The following is a 19,320-nucleotide window of genomic DNA, read 5'->3' as shown; positions in this document are numbered from 1 at the left end:
GATGTATCCCCTGAAATCTCGAGACTTTTCGCCACTAGGCCCCATAATCTCAAAATTCCTCAAAAAGCGTGGATATAACCTTCAATTTTGAAACATTTGACCTTTTTACGCCCGGAAATAAAAATTTCGAAGATGCTTACCATGGACCCTAATACACCCTGGGAGTCTATTTGGGTGGGTCCAACCATCCAATATGCTTGAACAGTTAATTTACCCGTTCCAAACTTGCACCGATATCGCGACCGCAAGCCTACCACGGACATTTATGGCAACATATGGTGGCCATATATGGTTCCAAACGTCATTATATGAACCTAAGATGTATCCCATAAGTTCTCAAGATTTTTCGCCACCGAGCCCCGTAACCTCAAAATTCTTAAAAAAACGTAGATTATATCCTTCAATTTTGGAATTTTTGGACCTTTTTAGCCCTGAAATAAAAAATGCCAAGATGTTTACCATGGTTCTTAATACCCTCCGGGAATCCAGTTGAGTGGGTGGAACCATCTAATTTGCCTTAAAACGGTCAATTTACCCGTTCCAAATTTACACCGATTTCGTATACTCAAGCCTACAACTGCTATTTAGTACAACGTATAAGTGATGAGTGACATTTTTGGCACTCATTTGGTTCCTTTTTGGATGATTTTTATTTCTTTTTTATCTTTCTTTTCTTTAGTTTTCCTTAGTTTTATTCTTGTTTTCCTCTTTTTATGCCTTTTGTAGTTTATTTCTCTATTTCGTGCTTTTTCTTGTTTACTTGCTTTCTTTTCCCTTTTTACTTGCTTTTTATCCTTTGGTTGTAGGTTGTGATTGATTGTCCAAGGATTCCCGGGCTTCCTTTCCATGGTTTTCCATTGATTTTCATGCTTAAAGCTCGTGCAAGAAGTTTCAAGTCAATGTGGGGTTCAAGGAGCATGCTTCAAGGTCTTGATTATGCCTTCCTCATGGCTCATTTTCTTCAAGAAATTCAAGGAAGTTGCTGCCTATCTTGTCCTCCATCATCATCATCTAGGATGCGTGCACCTCGTGAGCAAGGGCAAAGAAGAAAGGAGGATGCTACAGCTGTGTGCGGGCGCACAAGAGTGATGTGCGGCCGCACATCTGTCGTGTGCGGCCGCACATCAGGTGTGTGCGGGCGCACATCCCTGGGTGTGCTCCCGTGCACACCATTCTCTCTCCTCCGAGCGCCCGCACCAACGTGGGTCTATTTTTGGACGTCTTTCCCAACTTCCTTTTGGGTATATAGTTATTTCTTTCCTTATTTAGAGGGAGGAGGAGATCTTCAATTGGAGAGAATTAGATTAGATTAGATTTTTAGAAAGAGAAAACATTAGTTCTTAGCATTTTTAGAGAGAGAAAGTGTGGGTTTGATGATTGATGATTGAAGATTGCTTCATTTGATTTGATTTCTATCAAGTTTGTAAGGATTCTTTACTCTTTAATGCAATTCAAAGTTTGATTTCATTAGTATTATTGTTTGATTTGGTTAATTGATAGTTTAATTGATTTGATTGAATTTGTTGATTTCAATTTGATTTCAATTGATGAATTTGGGAATGATGATTAGTTTAGTTTTGATTTTGATGTTCTTTATGGATTGTGAGTAGTTAATTGCTAGGGTGGTGGTGAAGCATGTATTGATGATGAATTGGGATTAATTTGGGGGAAATTGATTGAGTTGATAATGTGATTAAATTGGTTGATTGATTTTGTGCATGTGTGTGCTTGATTAGGCTTGATCACCCTTGTTACTCACACTAGATTGCATTGTAGGCTCACATTGATACGGACCATTGATTTGTGGCTTACATTTACTCGATTGAGATATCTTGTGATGTTTCCTAGCTAGTGTTTGATGTAGTTGACGCTAATTAGACCTCTAGGAGAATAGCTTGATGTACTCTCTTGGTTGCAATTTCGGTTTTCCCTCACATTGTTTGATTTAATCGGTTAATTCCCCGAGTTGATTGAACTTCATCATTGATGCATGTGGATCCATTCCCCTAGTGTCTTAGCATTCATTTAATACTAGCATTTTTCATTGCCTAGCCTATTCTTAGTGTCTACCATATACCCCTACTAGATTTCGGAAAAGCTTAATTTTGGCACCATGCATTCATTCTCCATTCTCTAGGGTTCGACCTTGACTTGCCGCTACACTATTAGGGGTTGGTTAAGCTATAAATATTGTTTGATAGGGCGGGGTGGTAGCCCAACGACCTACCATTCTTAGCCACATCAAAATGGCGCCGTTGCCGGGGAATGGTGTTTTGTATGCATGTTGTTTTTTAGTCTATTCCACTCTATTTGAAAAATACAAAAAGATTTTACACTAAGGCTACACTTGTAGCCGTGCTACTAATTTTTTCTTTGAGTTTTGTGTGTGTAGATCCCAAGTCATGGGAGGTAGTTCAAGGGTTACCTTGAAGGAGCTTGGAGTTCCCGGGGCTTATAGGCATGAGAGCGCGATAGCTCCACCTATATCACCGGAGAATGACTTTGAAATAAAGCCGGCAATGATCACTCTTATTGAGAGGAGACAATATGGTGGGGCGAAGAACGAGAGCCCATTGAACCATCTTAAGGAGTTTGAAAAATATTGTAACACAATCAAGATCAATGGAGTTCCTCAAGAATTCATCCGCCTTAAGTTGTTCCCTTTCTCCCTCATAGGAAGATCTTTGGAATGGCTGGATAAAGAGATGAAGCCCAATTCCTTGAAAACTTGGGATGATGTCACCAAAGCTTTCTTGTTCCGTTTCTACCCTCAAAAGAAAACGGCGGAAGCAAGAGCTTTGATTCAAAGGTTCAAGCAAAAGCCTAATGAGAGCCTTTATGAAGCATGGGAAAGGTTTAAGGATTATCAAAGGGAGTGTCCACACCATGGGATTCCTACCTACCAAATCATACATATCTTTTATGGTGGGTTGAGTGCTCATGGGAGAGCAAGTTTGGATGCCGGAGCCGGAGGCCCAATCATGAACAAGACGCAAGAAGAAGTGGTTGATGCTATTAATGAAGTAGCTCGTCATTATATGAATTGGCAAGAAGTGGAAAGAGAACCAACAAGCAAGGGTTACTTGATCGAACAACTTAGTGTCATTAATGATTTGACCACTTTGATTGAGGATTTAGGGAAAGAAGTTAAGTCCCTCAAGGAAAAGCTTGAGAAGCCTCTTTCCCAAGCTCCAATTCTTCCCTCCCAAATTAAGGGGAGAGGTACATCTTCTCACTCTAATTCAAATCTTTCTACTTGTTGCATGATTGTGGAATGTTGGCCATGTCAATTATGTGGAATGAATGATCATAATGCTTCTATGTGCCCAAATGTTTCTTGTAGTGAATGTGATGGAAGTGAAATGGAACACATGAATTATGTCAATAATCATGCTTGTGAACCTAGAAATGATGTTCAAAGGAATATTGGAAATAGGAATTATCATATGAATCATCATGATTATAACCAAAATGGAGGTTATAGAAATCATGAATGCCAAGAGATTCATGGTAACTATAACCATCATGGTTGTAATGGTCATGGTCATGGCTATAGACATGGGGATCATAACCAAGGTTATGATAACTATGGTCAACAAAGGAGCCAAAATGAAACAAGGGGTAATTGGAATAATCAATCTAGGGGATATTTTCAAGCAAGTTTTCAAGATGGTTCCCCAATTGATTTAGTTCCAAATGCTCAAGGTTTAAATGATAATTCCCATGACCAATCATTTTCTTCTAGAGAATATTTGGAAAGTGTCATTGAGAAGCAAGTCAAGACTATGGAAATGTGTATGGTTTTGAATGAAGAGAAATTTAATTACATGTTGGCTTATAACAAAGATTTGAGTGAAAAACTTTCTCAATTGACTAGTATATTCAAGGAATATGCAAACTCTTCTTCTTCTTTGACTCCACCTAGCCTAGATTCTAGGAACCCTATGGATGCTATTGTTACTAGAAGTGGTAGGGTCCTTGAGGGAGGTGTGCCTAAGAAGAGTGTTGCCAATGAGAGAACTAGTAAGAATTCCATTGAAATTGAAGGTGATGAATGCCCTTTGAGCGAAAATGTTGGTGAGGAACAAGTAGAGAAGGTGATAGAGAAAGAGAGAGAGGTTTGCAAACAAAGGCTCCCGTATCCTCAAAGATATAATAGATATAAGTTGGATGAGCAATTTGGGAAGCTTGTAGAGATGCTTAAGCAACTTCATTTAACTCTTCCTTTCACCGATGTTGTTGAACAAATGCCAAATTATGCTAAGTTCCTCAAGGAAATTTTGAGTGGAAAAAGGACTTGTGATGTGGCGGAGACCATTAGCCTTACCGAGCATTGTAGTGCAATCATCATGAATAAGATGCCTCCTAAGTTGAAGGATCCCGGAAATTTTTCCATCCCTTGTGCTATCAACAAGACCCAAATTGATAATGCCTAATGTGATTTAGGAGCTAGTGTTAGCCTTATGCCATATTCGGTTTATCAAAGGTTAGGTCTAGGAGAACTTCTACCTTCAAAGATTACCTTGCAATAATTAGCCGATAGATCAATCAAGATTCTTAAGGGAAAGGTAGAAGATGTGCCTTTAAGGGTTGGAAAATTTGTTATTCCGGTTGATTTTGTAGTGTTGGACATGGATGAAGATGCTACGATACCTATCATCTTAGGTAGACCTTTCCTTGCTACATCGGGGGCTATGATAGATGTGAAAAGTGCTAAGATATCTCTTAAGATAGGGGAGGAAGAAATTGAATTTGATTTGAATGAAGGAATGAAATATCCTTCCTCTTCTTTAGAAAATTGCATGAGAGTTGAAGTGCTTGATAATATTGTCAATTCCATGCATGAGCACTTGCTCACATCTAACGATCCTCTTGAGTGTGTTTTATTGAACAAGGAAAAGATAGGTATCTCAACCAAGGAAGAGCAATTGTATGAAAATTTGCTTAATGAAGGCGATATAGGGAGTGGAGAAGAAACTTGCATGGGGATATCAAGTCAAGATGCTTTGCAAGTGGCCTCAACCAAAGAAGGTAAAGGAGTTCCCATGGTAGAGCTAAAACCTCTACCATCACACCTTAGGTATGAATTCTTAGGCCCTAATTCTACATATCCCGTTATTGTTAGTGCATCCTTGAGTGAGAGCCAAGCTCAAGCGTTATGTGGTGTTTTGAGAAAGCAGCAAGGTGCTTTGGGGTACACAATTGATGATCTTAAAGGCATAAGCCCCGCCTTGTGTACACATCACATAACACTTGAGGAAGGCACCCTTCCTTCTATTGAACGAGTAAGGAAACTACATCCCCAAATGGGAGAAGTAGTTAAGAAAGAGATCACCAAGCTTTTGGATGCGGGAATTATATTCCCCATTTCAAGCTCAAGGTGGGTCTCCCCCGTGCATGTCGTTCCTAAGAAGGGGGGTATGACCGTAGTTGAGAATGAGAAAGGTGAGCTCATTCCAACTCGAACGGTCACCGGTTGGAGGATGTGTATAGACTATAGACGTCTAAACACATGAACCAAAAAGGATCATTTCCCTCTCCCTTTTATTGACCAAATGCTTGAAAGGTTGACTAGGCACAAATTTTATTGCTTTCTTGATGGATATTCGGGATTCTTTCAAATTCCTATTCACCCCGAGGATCAAGAAAAGACAACCTTCACATGCCCCTATGGTACTTTTGCTTATAGAAGAATGCCCTTTGGGTTGTGTAATGCTCCGACGACCTTTCAAAGGTGCATGATGAGCATTTTTGGGGACATGCTTGAAGAGGAAATGGAAGTTTTCATGGATGATTTTTCCGTGGGAGGTGTTTCATTTGAGGATTGCCTCAAAAATCTTGAAAGATGCTTAGAGAGATGTGAAAAAGTCAACTTGGTGCTTAATTGGGAAAAATGCCACTTCATGGTGGAAGAAGGGATTGTTCTAGGTCATAAAATTTCCAATAAAGGCATCGAGGTTGACAAGGCTAAGATTGAGGTGATTGAGATCCGAGATAAAAAAGGTGCTGAAAATGTTGTTGCGGATCATTTGTCTAGACTTGAAGATTTTCAAGTTCAAGACGATGGGTCTCCTATAGAGGACCGGATGTTGGATGATTCTTTGTATGTTATCAATATGAAGGAGCTCCCTTGGTTTACCGATTTGGTGAATTTTCTTGCTTGTGGAGAGTTTCCTCTTTCTTTTTCCAACAATCAAAAGAGAAAGCTTAAGAGAGAAGCAAGGCACTATGTATGGGATGAGCCAATCTTGTATAAAAGAGGTGTGGATGGATTGTTGCGCCGATGTGTGCCAAATGAGGAGATACCAAATGTTTTGAAGATGTGCCACTCGGATCCTAGTGGTGGTCATATGGGTGTTTCAAGAACGGCCTCTAAGGTGCTTCAATGTGGATTATGGTGGCCTAACCTCTTTAAGAATGCTTGGGAGTATGTCAAAAGTTGTGATCAATGTCAAAGGACCGGGAATATTTCAAGGAGGAATGAGATGCCCCAACAACCAATACTTGAATTGGAGATATTTGATGTTTGGGGTATAGATTTTATGGGTCCTTTTCCATCTTCTTATGGGAATCAATATATCCTTGTTGCCGTTGATTATGTGTCAAAGTGGGTGGAAGCCATTGCTTCTCCCACTAATGACCATAAAGTGGTGATGAAATTGTTCAAAAAGATAATATTCCCTAGGTTTGGCATCCCCAAAGCGGTTATAAGTGACAATGGCTCACACTTTGTGCACTATGCTTTCCGGAAGATGTTGAAGAAGCATGGAGTGAACCAACGATTTGGTCTTCCTTATCATCCTCAAACTAATGGGCAACTTGAGGTATCTAATCGTCAAATTAAGTTAATTCTTGAGAAGACGGTTGCTAGGAGTAGGAAAGATTGGGCAAACAAACTTGATGACGCTCTTTGGGCATATAGAACGGCTTTCAAAACTCCTATTGGTACCACTCCTTATCGTTTGGTTTATGGAAAATCTTGTCACCTTCCGGTTGAACTTGAGCACCGCACTCATTGGGCTATTAAAAAGATTAACTTTGATTTGGCTAGTGCGGGTGAGCAACGTTGGTTAGATCTTCATGAGTTAGAAGAGCTTCGATTGGATGCTTATGATTGTGCTAGCTTGTATAAAGCTAGAACTAAGGAGGTGCATGATAAGCTCATTGAGAAGAAAGAGTTTGTTCCGGGGGATAAGGTGCTTCTTTTCAATTCAAAAATGAGACTTTTTCCCGGAAAATTGATGTCTCGTTGGACCGGCCCTTTTGTTGTTCAAGAGGTGTTTTCAAATGGTTCTATCGAAATTTCTCCTTTGGATTTTTCAAGAACTTTTAAGGTTAACGGAGATAGACTAAAGAGGTATTATGATGGAGTGTTCGTGGGGGTCATTCATGACATGACTCTCTATGATCCGCCTTGAAAGAGGTGGAGGATGTCTAGCTTAAGACTCTAAATTAAGCGCTTCACGGGAGGCAACCCGTGTTTTCTAACTCTTTCTTCCTTTTTCTTTTGGTTTTTCTTTTGGTTTTGATGATGATTTTTGTGATCTAATTTTGTTGTGTTTGATGTTGTAGGATGGTTTGAGTTTAATTCCAACAATTTTGATGCCAATATTGAGGTAAACTTGTCCCAATTCTTAAGTTGGAAAGGTGGGTAAGTATGGAGAATGGTGAATACTTGTGTTTATTTTCATGATTTTCAAGTTTTTCTTTCTCCAATATGAAGTGTAGCTACTGCCCATATTGTTCCTCATAACCATCATGGGGTGTGCGCACAACATGAGGGAGGAAGAAAATCGGGATAAAAATCCCAGGTTTTGTGCGCCCGCACAAAAGCTTTGTGCGGGCGCACACGAGCCCTGTGCGGGCGCACACCCCTCTTGTGCGGCCGCACACTGCTGGGTATTCGGGGGAGCGTTTTTCCTCCTCTCTTAACCCGATTCTCCATTCTCTCTCTCTCCTATTTCATTCTCCTTCCTCCTTAGGTATTGTGGTTGCTCATAGTTGCTCTCCATTCTCCTCATAATATTTTTCATTTTTCCTCATCAAATTTTCCATAATTCTCATTACTTTGCTCCCCAAGTCTTCATTCTACATCCTTTAAGGTAATTTTCTCACTCCTAGTTTGAAAATTTTGGGTACTTGTTAATTGAAACTTGTTGGTATGATTGTTAGAGATGTTTATGTGTAGTAGTGTTGTTCTTGCTTAATTGTTGTGATTTTCAATCATGAAAGTATAATTGCATGTTTTATGTGCTAAAGTTTCAATTTTCATAGTTGAGCATGACTAGTACTACCCTCATACTCTCCACCATTACTACCTCTTGTTTTTATGATGATGAATGTGGAATTGTTGATGATGGTTTTGTGAAATCTATTTATGATGTTGATTTTACTTGAGCATTTACAAATTTTGGCATGAACCTTGTTGGATTTACATATGTTTAAGTTCTAGGGTGTTTTGTTGATGTTGATGGTGATAATGGAGAAAGTGGTTGTTGGTAGTATGGAGTATAGTTGCTTTTGTTCATTGTGATTTGGGGTAATACTTGTGTCAATTGTGATGCCTTGATTATGCATTTTTCACCTCTATTGAAATTTTGCTTAAACTCATGTCATATTGTCCTTTTATTTTTCCCCATGTTCATGATTAACTTTAGCACACCATTCCTACTATTGAAATCATTTTCGTTGTGCATTATCTTATAGATGGGTGGTTCAAGACAACCTAAGCGTGCAAGGGTCACAAAATCAAGGAACACAATTTATCCACCTTCTTCCATCAAAGAAACCTTTGGCATCAAATTCACGGTCCAAGAGCATTGGGCTAGATTTGAAAGTCTTTCTTCAAGGAAATTGTATTCCACAATATTCTATGATAGAGACACTACTACTCTTCTTGGGATAGATGATGATGCGAGGATTTTAGCTCGGAATTTGGGACTTGAGCATTTCATTGATCTTAATGCTCCCACCTATGCAAGGCTCACTTATGAGTTCCTTTCTTTACTCGAGGTGCATGAGGATGGTGATGACAATGAATGCCCAACACTTACCTTCCAAGTATTCAATGAGGACTATTCCATCCCTCTTTCATTCCTAAATAAGATGTTCAACTTTCCGGAGCCTATTGATGGAAGGCCTTTGATCTATCCGGCTTATGAAGCTCTCCATCGCGACCATAGGTATGATGAGAACGATTGGTGGGATGATATTTCTATTGAGGATACCTATTGTGCCCAAACTTCCAAATCGGCCTCAATTGTCCATGGAGCGATGCGCTATTTTAGCCGCATGCTAACTTATGCATTTTTCTCCAAGGAATCTCTTGGAGCTATTTCTCAAGAGCAATTAAGTTGGCTATGGTTGGCTCATCGATATATGGATGATATGTTGGAAGACTTTGATGTAATTGATTTTGCTAGGCATTTGCTTGACCGCTTCATCGATATTCGTGACGGTTTCTTCCTCTCGGGAAGCATTCAAATTGGGGGTATGATCACCCTCATCGTGCTATCACTTAACAAGAAATATGCTTCCATGATTGGAGATCTTGTGGAGATTAAAGATCCTAGAGAGAAGTCTCCGTCTTGTTTGTTGGGTACATTTGCCTTAATCAATCAAAAATTCATCGAGCGCACTATTATGGACGATTTGTTTATTTGGAAGGTGTCTCGAACAACCGATTGGTGCCTCATTCCCTATGAAGGGTCGATGGTGAGAGACAAGAGTTCGCCCTATCCTTGGAAGCCGCCCAAGAGAGACATTCCGGTTTCTTTTCGTCGGGGATCCGTGCCTTCCTCGGGTAATGTTCTTCCAAAGTCTAAGGCCTCTTCATCTAAGAAAGGTACCCCTCGACCTTCTTCTCCTACTCCTCTTCCTCTTCCGTCCCCTCCCTTGCATTATTTATCTAGCTTGCATGCCAAGATTGATGCCCTTTCTATTGCATTGTCTTCTTCTTCTTCTATGGGGAATTCTTGCTTTGTGGATGGTTATGATTATCATGCTAGGAGGGTGTATGACTTTCATGTTTCAAGGGGGGATATTGAGCCTTATGTGAATTATCCTTATCTCCCGGTCCAAGAGGGCCCTGTCCCACAGTGGGAGCCTTTTGACAAGGCGGTGGGGCCCCGTCTTTGTTATCCCAACTGGGAGGGCCCGCATATGGCGGATAGTGCCATTCGTGGGACCTCTAAGGGGGATTATGATTACAGGAGGCCGGGAGGATGTGACTGGACTTATGATCCAGCAAACCCTGCTCCTTTCCCTTCCCCTGAGACAGAGGGGAGATGGGGCCGTTCAGGGCCCCCTGTCTTTGATGACTGGTCTGACTATTTTGCTGCAGATGCCCTTAGAAGGTTGGGTAGGGCTAAGGGGAAAGAAGTTGTTTCATCAGGTGGGGGGAGTACTAGTTCTACCCCCTACTTTAGTGCCGAGTGAGCCATTTTGGCTACCCCTCTCCGTATGCATGCTTTATGATTGTGTTTTGTATTTGCCCTATGGTTGGGTTTAGCTTGGGGGAGGGGTGGCTCATTTTTATCTTGGGGGAGTTGTTTTAGGTTGGTTATGGTTTGCACGGTTCTCCTCCTTGCTAGTGGTTTACTTTGCATTCTTCTTCCTTAGCCTCTTTGTCCTCTGTCTGCTCTAGTGTCTCTGTGATGTTTTATCTGCTATTTCTTTGATGATGACTTGCTATATTCTTTATCTATCTGCTCTGCTATTGTTCCGATGATTCTTGTTGCTGATGATGTTTCCCTGTCTCTGATATATATTTTTCATTTCCTGTCGTTATGCTGTCGAATTTTCGGCTGGTTTCTTTTGGAAGTTACTAACAATTTTCTTTGTATATAGATTCTTTTATTCTCTTTTTCTTACTTGGTCTTTAGTAGAAGCTTTTGTTTATGGAATCCAACGAGGTGGTTTCTACTTACTTCGTTTGTTTTTGCTCAGCTTGGAGCCGGTGAGATCTTTCTTATTTTTCTCTTTATTTTCCTTGGTTGCATAGATTAGGATTAGCTTAGGAGAAGTTGAATGGTTCGAGGATGGATGCTTGTTAACACGTAATGTGTTTGGGATCGGTGACTTTATTGTCTATCGATCACTTGTTTGTCGATTGGGATTTTTATGTGTTTAACATGCTTTCTAGACCTTTACATGATTTTTCTCCTATGTTTTCCTTTCCTATGTCTCCATTTTATTTTCTTTTACTTTCTTTTATTTTACCTTTTCCTCTTATTTTCTTTTATTTTTCTTTTTATTTTTGATGTGATTTTGAGGCATTGTTTCTCATTTCTTTTCTTTTGAGATGATCATTGTACATTGGACTTGTCTTTTGCATGACTTTCTTCCTAGGTTGTAAAGGTATGCACGGTTTGAGATTATGTTTGGTTGACTCTAGGATAGTGTATGCTAGGGTAGTTGGTTTGAACTAGGAGGATCATGAAGCCGGATTCTACTTGTTTGTGGTATGTTGGTAGTTGCTTCCTATAGTTGATTTGACACCATTGGTGAGTTTTTGCCACAACCTTGTGAGGTTACTTGCTTTTCTAGCCTTCAACATTCCTTGTATGAGCGGCGTGGATCCTTGACTATGCAAACCTAATCTAATAAAGCTTGATGTATGATTCTCAAACACGAGACCGAACTATCTGGGAGAACAAAGGCACATTTTTCGGGGTGGTATTTTCATTTTTGTTATATTTTGTTATTTTCTTTATTTTTGGGTTTACATTTGCCTTCTTGCGAACATTTGAGCCTTATCCCTTCTTTTCAAGCCACATCTTTAGATCTTTGGCCTTTTGTTTCATTTTCTTTCTTTTCTTGGTTTTTGTGAAGCAATTGATCATTCTTGATGGAGTTTGTGGTGGAGAAGTTGAAATGTTTGTTTCTTATGAAAGCAAGTTTGTGTTTTATCTTCTTTGTGAATAATGGCAAATGAGTTTGAGTAAAAGCCGTCCTACATTACAAACGGCATGGACAAATAAGTGCAAAATCGAAAAAGCCGTCCAAAGTTAAAAGAGGCGAGGACAAAGCACTATTAAAAAAAAACAGGAAAAAAAGTGAAAAATGAAAAATTCAAAAATATTTTGATGTGAGTTTTCTCCCTTTTTGAGCATTGAGGACAATGCTCCATTTAAGCTTGGGGGGAAGCGTTCTCACGCTTTTTGTGTATATGTTTGTGGTTTATAGCTTTGAATAAGCTTGGGGGTGTGAGTATTTTTGTTTGGATTGGTGATTACTTAATTGTGTTTCTAAAGAAAGGCGCCCTCTTTGCTTCACTTTTAGGAAAACCACCAAATTTCAAATTTTTAGCCTACCTTCACCCTTATTGCCTTACATTACAACCTTTGGGAAAGACCTTTTGACCTAGATAGTTGAGTCACTATTCGAGGGAGGGCATCATGGGTCATTGCCTAAGGAAAGGGGATGCATAGTCAAGATGTCGAGTAGCCTTCAAATATTTCTTTTCCGGTTCCTTCGAGGAATCATTGGGACACTCACTAAGGGGAGATTTGAGACTAGTGGGAAGAACGCGGTAAGATTGTTTGGGATGAAAGTGAATTGTGATAACTAGTTCCTATGCCTAGCATACCCTATGTTTCAATCAACCTTGGATATCTTGAAACGTGCATACCTTAACTACTTGAGAAAGATTGTCATTCATTTGCTTTATAGTCTTTATGTTGGTTCATTTCGTAAAGGTTTGTTTTTATTTCATTTTCTTTCTTTTAATTCTTTGGTTTGCCTCATTGATGTTTGGTGGAGAGTTATGGGTCAAACTCTTAGGATACCCTTACGAGACCTCACTCGTCCTCATAGGCGACTTTGGGGTTTAAAGGGCTTGTTGTAGCTAAAAACAACCGTGATTCCTACGACAATGAGTTTTAGTGTATATTCTTATCTTGAGTCTTTCTTTTTCGTTTTCAATAAAATTCTCATCCTCTCTTTTTCTTGCTTTGTTTTGCTCGAGGACGAGCAAAAGTTTAGCTTGGGGGAATTTGATGAGTGACATTTTTGGCACTCATTTGGTTCCTTTTTGGATGATTTTTATTTCTTTTTATCTTTCTTTTCTTTAGTTTTCCTTAGTTTTATTCTTGTTTTCCTCTTTTTATGCCTTTTGTAGTTTATTTCTCTATTTCGTGCTTTTTCTTGTTTACATGCTTTCTTTTCCCTTTTTACTTGCTTTTTATCCTTTGGTTGTAGGTTGTGATTGATTGTCCAAGGATTCCCGGGCTTCCTTTCCATGGTTTTCCATTGATTTTCATGCTTAAAGCTCGTGCAAGAAGTTTCGAGTCAATGTGGGGTTCAAGGAGCATGCTTCAAGGTCTTGATTATGCCTTCCTCATGGCTCATTTTCTTCAAGAAATTCAAGGAAGTTGCTGCCTATCTTGTCCTCCATCATCATCATCTAGGATGCGTGCACCTCGTGAGCAAGGGCAAAGAAGAAAGGAGGATGCTACAGCTGTGTGCGGGCGCACAAGAGTGATGTGCGGCCGCACATCTGTCGTGTGCGGCCGCACATCAGGTGTGTGCGAGCGCACATCCCTGGGTGTGCTCCCGTGCACACCATTCTCTCTCCTCCGAGCGCCCGCACCAACGTGGGTCTATTTTTGGACGTCTTTCCCAACTTCCTTTTGGGTATATAGTTATTTCTTTCCTTATTTAGAGGGAGGAGGAGATCTTCAATTGGAGAGAATTAGATTAGATTAGATTTTTAGAAAGAGAAAACATTAGTTCTTAGCATTTTTAGAGAGAGAAAGTGTGGGTTTGATGATTGATGATTGAAGATTGCTTCATTTGATTTGATTTCTATCAAGTTTGTAAGGATTCTTTACTCTTTAATGCAATTCAAAGTTTGATTTCATTAGTATTATTGTTTGATTTGGTTAATTGATAGTTTAATTGATTTGATTGAATTTGTTGATTTCAATTTGATTTCAATTGATGAATTTGGGAATGATGATTAGTTTAGTTTTGATTTTGATGTTCTTTATGGATTGTGAGTAGTTTAATTGCTAGGGTGGTGGTGAAGCATGTATTGATGATGAATTGGGATTAATTTGGGGGAAATTGATTGAGTTGATAATGTGATTAAATTGGTTGATTGATTTTGTGCATGTGTGTGCTTGATTAGGCTTGATCACCCTTGTTACTCACACTAGATTGCATTGTAGGTTCACATTGATACGGACCATTGATTTGTGGCTTACATTTACTCGATTGAGATATCTTGTGATGTTTCCTAGCTAGTGTTTGATGTAGTTGACGCTAATTAGACCTCTAGGAGAATAGCTTGATGTACTCTCTTGGTTGCCATTTCGGTTTTCCCTCACATTGTTTGATTTAATCGGTTAATTCCCCGAGTTGATTGAACTTCATCATTGATGCATGTGGATCCATTCCCCTAGTGTCTTAGCATTCATTTAATACTAGCATTTTTCATTGCCTAGCCTATTCTTAGTGTCTACCATATACCCCTACTAGATTTCGGAATAGCTTAATTTTGGCACCATGCATTCATTCTCCATTCTCTAGGGTTCGACCTTGACTTGCCGCTACACTATTAGGGGTTGGTTAAGCTATAAATATTGTTTGATAGGGCGGGGTGGTAGCCCAACGACCTACCATTCTTAGCCACATCAATAAGGGTCATATATGGTTCCAAACGAAATTATATGACCCTAAAATGTATCCTCTAAGGTCTCATTACTTTTCGCCACTAGGCCCTCTAATCTCTAAATTCATCAAAAAGCGTGGATATAGCCTTCAATTTTGGAATTTTTAGACCTTTTTATGCTCGGAAATAAAAATACCAAGATGCTTACCATGGACCCTAATACACCCTGGGAGTCTATTTGGGTGTGTCCAACCATCCAATATGCTTTTAAACAGTCAATTTACCCGTTCCAAACTTGCACCGATATAGTGACATCAAGCCTACCACGAACATTTATGGCAACTTATAAAGGTCATATATGGTTGCAAACTTCATTATATGACCCTAAGATGTATCCCCTAGGGTCTTAAGACTTTTCGCCATCGAGCCCCGTAACCGCAAAATTCACAAAAAGTGTGGATTAGAGCCTTCAATTTTGGAATTTTTTGACATTTTTTCGCCTGGAAATAAAAAATGCCGAGATGTTTACCATGGTTCCAAATACCCTCCGGGAGTCCAATTGAGTGGGTGAACCATCCAATATGCCTTAAAACGGTCAATTTACCCGTTCCAAATTTGCACCGATTTCGTATACTAAAGCCTACCACGGCTATTTGGTACAATATATAAGGGTCATATATGGTCACGATATCGGTGCAAGTTTGGAACAGGTAAATTGTATTTTGAAAGGCATATTGGATGGTTGGACCCACCCAAATAGACTCCCAGGGTGTATTAGGGTCCATAGTAGGCATCTCGGTATTTTTTATTTCCGGGCGAAAAAAGGTCAAAAAAATTCCAAAATTGATGGCTATAATCCACGCTTTTTAGGAATTTTGAGGTTTTGGGGCCAGGTGGCGAAAAGTCTTGAGACCCTGGGGGAAACATCTTAGGGTCATATAATAACGATTGGAACCATATATGACCATTGTATTTTGCCATAAATGTCCGTGGTAGGCTTGAGGTCACAATATCGGTGCAAGTTCGGAACGGGTAAATTGACTATTTAAAGGCATATTGGAAGGTTGGATCCGCCCTAATAGACTCCCAGGGTATATTAGGGTCCATGGTAAGCATCTCGGCATTTTTTATTTCCGGGCAAAAAAAGGTCAAAAAATTCCAAAATTGAAGGCTATGATCCATGGTTTTTGAAGAATTTTGAGGTTAAGGGCCCGGTGGCGAAAAGTCTTGAGACCTTAGGGGATACATCATAGGGTCATATAATGACGTTTTGAACCATATATGACCCTTATATGTTGTTCAAAATAGCCGTGGTAGGCTTCTGTTTACTGGTAAATTGACCGTTTTAAGGCATATTGGATGGTTCCACCCACTCAATTGGACTCTCGGAGGGTATTAGGAACCATGATAAACATCTCGGCAATTTTTAATTCCAGGCAAAACAAGATCAAAAAATTCCAAAATTGATGGCTATAATCCATGCTTTTTGAGGAATTTTGAGGTTACGGGGCCTGGTGGCGAAATGTCTTGAGACCCTAGATGATACATCTTAGGGTCATATAATAACGTTTGGAACCAAATATGACCATTATATGTTGCCATAAATGTCGGTGGTAAGCTTGAGGTCAAGATATCGGTGCAAGTTTGGAACGGGTAAATTGACTGTTTAAAGGCATATTGGATGGTTAGACCCACCCAAATAGACTCCCAGGGTGTATTAGGGAACATGGAAAGCATCTAGGCATTTTTTATTTCGGGGCGAAAAAAGGTCAAAAAATTCTAATATTGAAGGCTATTATCCACGCTTTTTGAGGAATTTTGAGGTTACGGGGACCGGTGGCGAAAAGTCTTGATACCTTAAGGTATACATCATAGGGTTATATAATGTCGTTTGGAACCATAAGTGACCCTTATATTTTGTACAAAATAGCCTTGGTAGGATTTAGTTTACGAAATCGGTGCAAATTTGGAATGGGTATATTGTCCGTTTTAAGGCATATTGGATGGTTCCACCCACTCAATTGGACTCCCGGAGGGTATTAGGAACCTTGGTAAACATATCGGCAATTTTTATTTCCGGGCGAAATAAGTTCAAAAAATTCCAAAATTGAAGGCTATAATCAACGCTTTTTGAAGAATTTTGAGGTTACGGGGCCCGGTGGCGAAAAGTCTTGAGATCTTAGGGGATACATCATAGGGTCATCTACTGCCCTTGGAAGGTCTTTAACACATTCCCACAGCTCCTCTCCAGACATGATATGTGGTGGTGAACCTTTCTCGACTTTGTTTTTGAAAAATGCAGTTTTACTCTTTCGAAAAGGGTGATCAACTGGAAGGACTTGGCGATGACAATCAAACCAGGAAACTTTTCCTCCATGGTCAAGCCAAAATGCTTTGCTTTTCTCCATGCAATAAGGACAAGCCTTCTTACCCGCTGTAGTCCAACCAGACAACATGCCATAAGCCGGGAAGTCACTAATAGTCCAAAGGATGGCTGCTCGAAGTGTGAAATTTTGTTTCCTCGAAATGTCATATGTGTTTGCCCTAACTTCCCATAATTGTTTCAACTCTTCTACCAGCGGTTGCATATACACATCCAAGTTGCCCTTAGGGTTTTTCGGACCGAGAACGAGCAACGAAAGAACATGAATTGCCTTTTCATACACATCGACGGAGGCAAGTTATAAGGGGTCAAAATGAAAGGCCAATAAGAATACTGTCCCCTAAACTTACCATGAGGAGCAAAACCATCTGTACACAAGCCAAGTCGAACATTACGAGGCTCATTGGCAAAATCTGGAAAGCAACTATCAAGATGTTTCCAAGCTTCAGTATCACTAGGGTGCGCCATCGTGCCTTGAACCCGAGGATTGTTCGAATGCCATGTCATTTCCTCCGAAAATTTCTTGGTTGCATAGAGCCTTTGCAACCTGGGTGTGATCGGGAAATAAAATAGAACATTCTGAGGCACTAAGCTACCCTTAGAAGTCTTCTTGTATCGATCGCTACCACACACCCTACATGTGGTTAACAGCACATCATCCTTCCAAAACAGCATACATCCTCTCGGGCATGCATGAATCTTTTCATGAGGCAACTCCAACCCCTTCACAATCTTTTTCACCTCATAGAATGTGTCTGCCATATGGTTGTTGTCAGGAATCGCTTCATTCACCAAAGAAGCAAACCCGTCAACGCATTTGTGGAGCAAATTATACTCACACTTAAGACTAGTAATTCTAGCAGCCATCTCCAACACAGACATTGAACTCCCTTCGTATAATGGTTTTGGGAATTCTTCAACAAATCCAGAAAATGCTTAGCTTGTGCATTAGGCTCCTCCTCTTTAGAAACACTCGGCTCTTCCGAATGCCCCCGGTCTTCATCTTCATTATGACCAAAAGCATCGAAGACCATTTCACGATATTCATTCAACTCTCGTTCAGGAACTTCTGGAAACCCTTCCCCATGACACATCCACTCATAGTAATTAGGAACAAAACCGTTTCGGTACAAATGAAGTTTAACCGTTTCCGTGTCCCAAATCTTTTTGTTCTTACATTTAAAACATGGACACCTAACTTCATTGGGGTTGCTACTTTCGGGATGATCTTCCACGTATTTAAGGAATTCATCTACCCCTTTCACAAAGGTCGGATTAACAGATTGTCCAACTTTCCTTTCATACATCCAACTTCGTTCAGTTCGTTTCATGATTACAACTTCTACACAACTCACGCAAATGTATAATCACATTAGTCACAAAATGTGTTGAATATTCATTACCCATCAAAGTGTCATGGGAATGCAAATAATATGTTATTCTCGTTTAATTAACTAAAATAAACTAAATGGCAATTAATATTTTTTTATCAAAGTAAACTAAACTAATGCTTATTATAAACCAAATAAACTAACATACATAATTAAACAAGCTATTTAATAAACTAACATATTATTTTTTCCAAAGTAAACTTAACTACCAAAAAATGTTAACATCATAAATTAACATATATCAAACTTAATTTAATTAAGTTAACATTTTTTTTAATAATAAACAAAACAAATGCCTATTTTTAACCAAATAACCTAACATACATAATTAAAATAAACTAAACTGAACTAACAAAAATGTTAACATTATAAATAATTAACATGTATAATTAAACTTGATTTAACTAAGTTAATATTTTTTTTCAAAATAAACAAAACTAATGCCTATTTTTAACCAAATAAACTAAACTAAAATATTTCTATATACAATTAAATTTATATATTTCACTAACATGTCATTCATCAACTGAACTAACAATTTTAAGTTTTATAATGTCATTAAACTCTAGATCTACCCTTTTTATTGACAATTACACCAAAAAAATCCACACTTATAACAAATAAATTTAACTGACATATAATTTAGAGTGTGTAATGTGAGATTCAATTAATTAAAGTGTTTTACAAAATAAAAAAATAAAAAAAAACAAAAAAAAAATAACAGAGAAGCTTACCTGAGGTGCGATGGCAGAGAAGCCTCAGGGGACAGTGGCGGTGGCAGAGAAGCCTCAGGGGACGGTGGCGGTGGCAGTGGCTGGACATAGTTAGGGTTAGGTTGTTCGAAAATAAAAAAAAAAATAAAAAAAAAAACAAATTGCGGCACTTACCTGGGGTGCGAACCGACGGTGGATGATGGGGAGAAAAATCGACGA

The 19,320-nt window shown here is 39.2% G+C and overlaps 1 non-coding gene across 1 annotated transcript; it reads right to left on the bottom strand.

Annotated features, from left to right (window-relative positions):
- Positions 1-2,787: 2,787 nt before the first annotated feature.
- LOC145596401 (small nucleolar RNA R71) lies at positions 2,788-2,893 on the bottom strand. Its single transcript, XR_014103240.1, has one exon. It is a non-coding gene; the product is annotated as a small nucleolar RNA R71 (small nucleolar RNA).
- Positions 2,894-19,320: the final 16,427 nt, after the last annotated feature.

This window comes from Chenopodium album, chromosome 19 (assembly GCF_948465745.1).
Source record: "Chenopodium album chromosome 19, dcCheAlbu1.1, whole genome shotgun sequence".
Taxonomy (NCBI): domain Eukaryota; kingdom Viridiplantae; phylum Streptophyta; class Magnoliopsida; order Caryophyllales; family Amaranthaceae; genus Chenopodium; species Chenopodium album.
The sequence above is the reverse complement of the archived record's forward strand: the minus strand, read 5'-3'. Positions and strand labels throughout refer to the sequence as shown.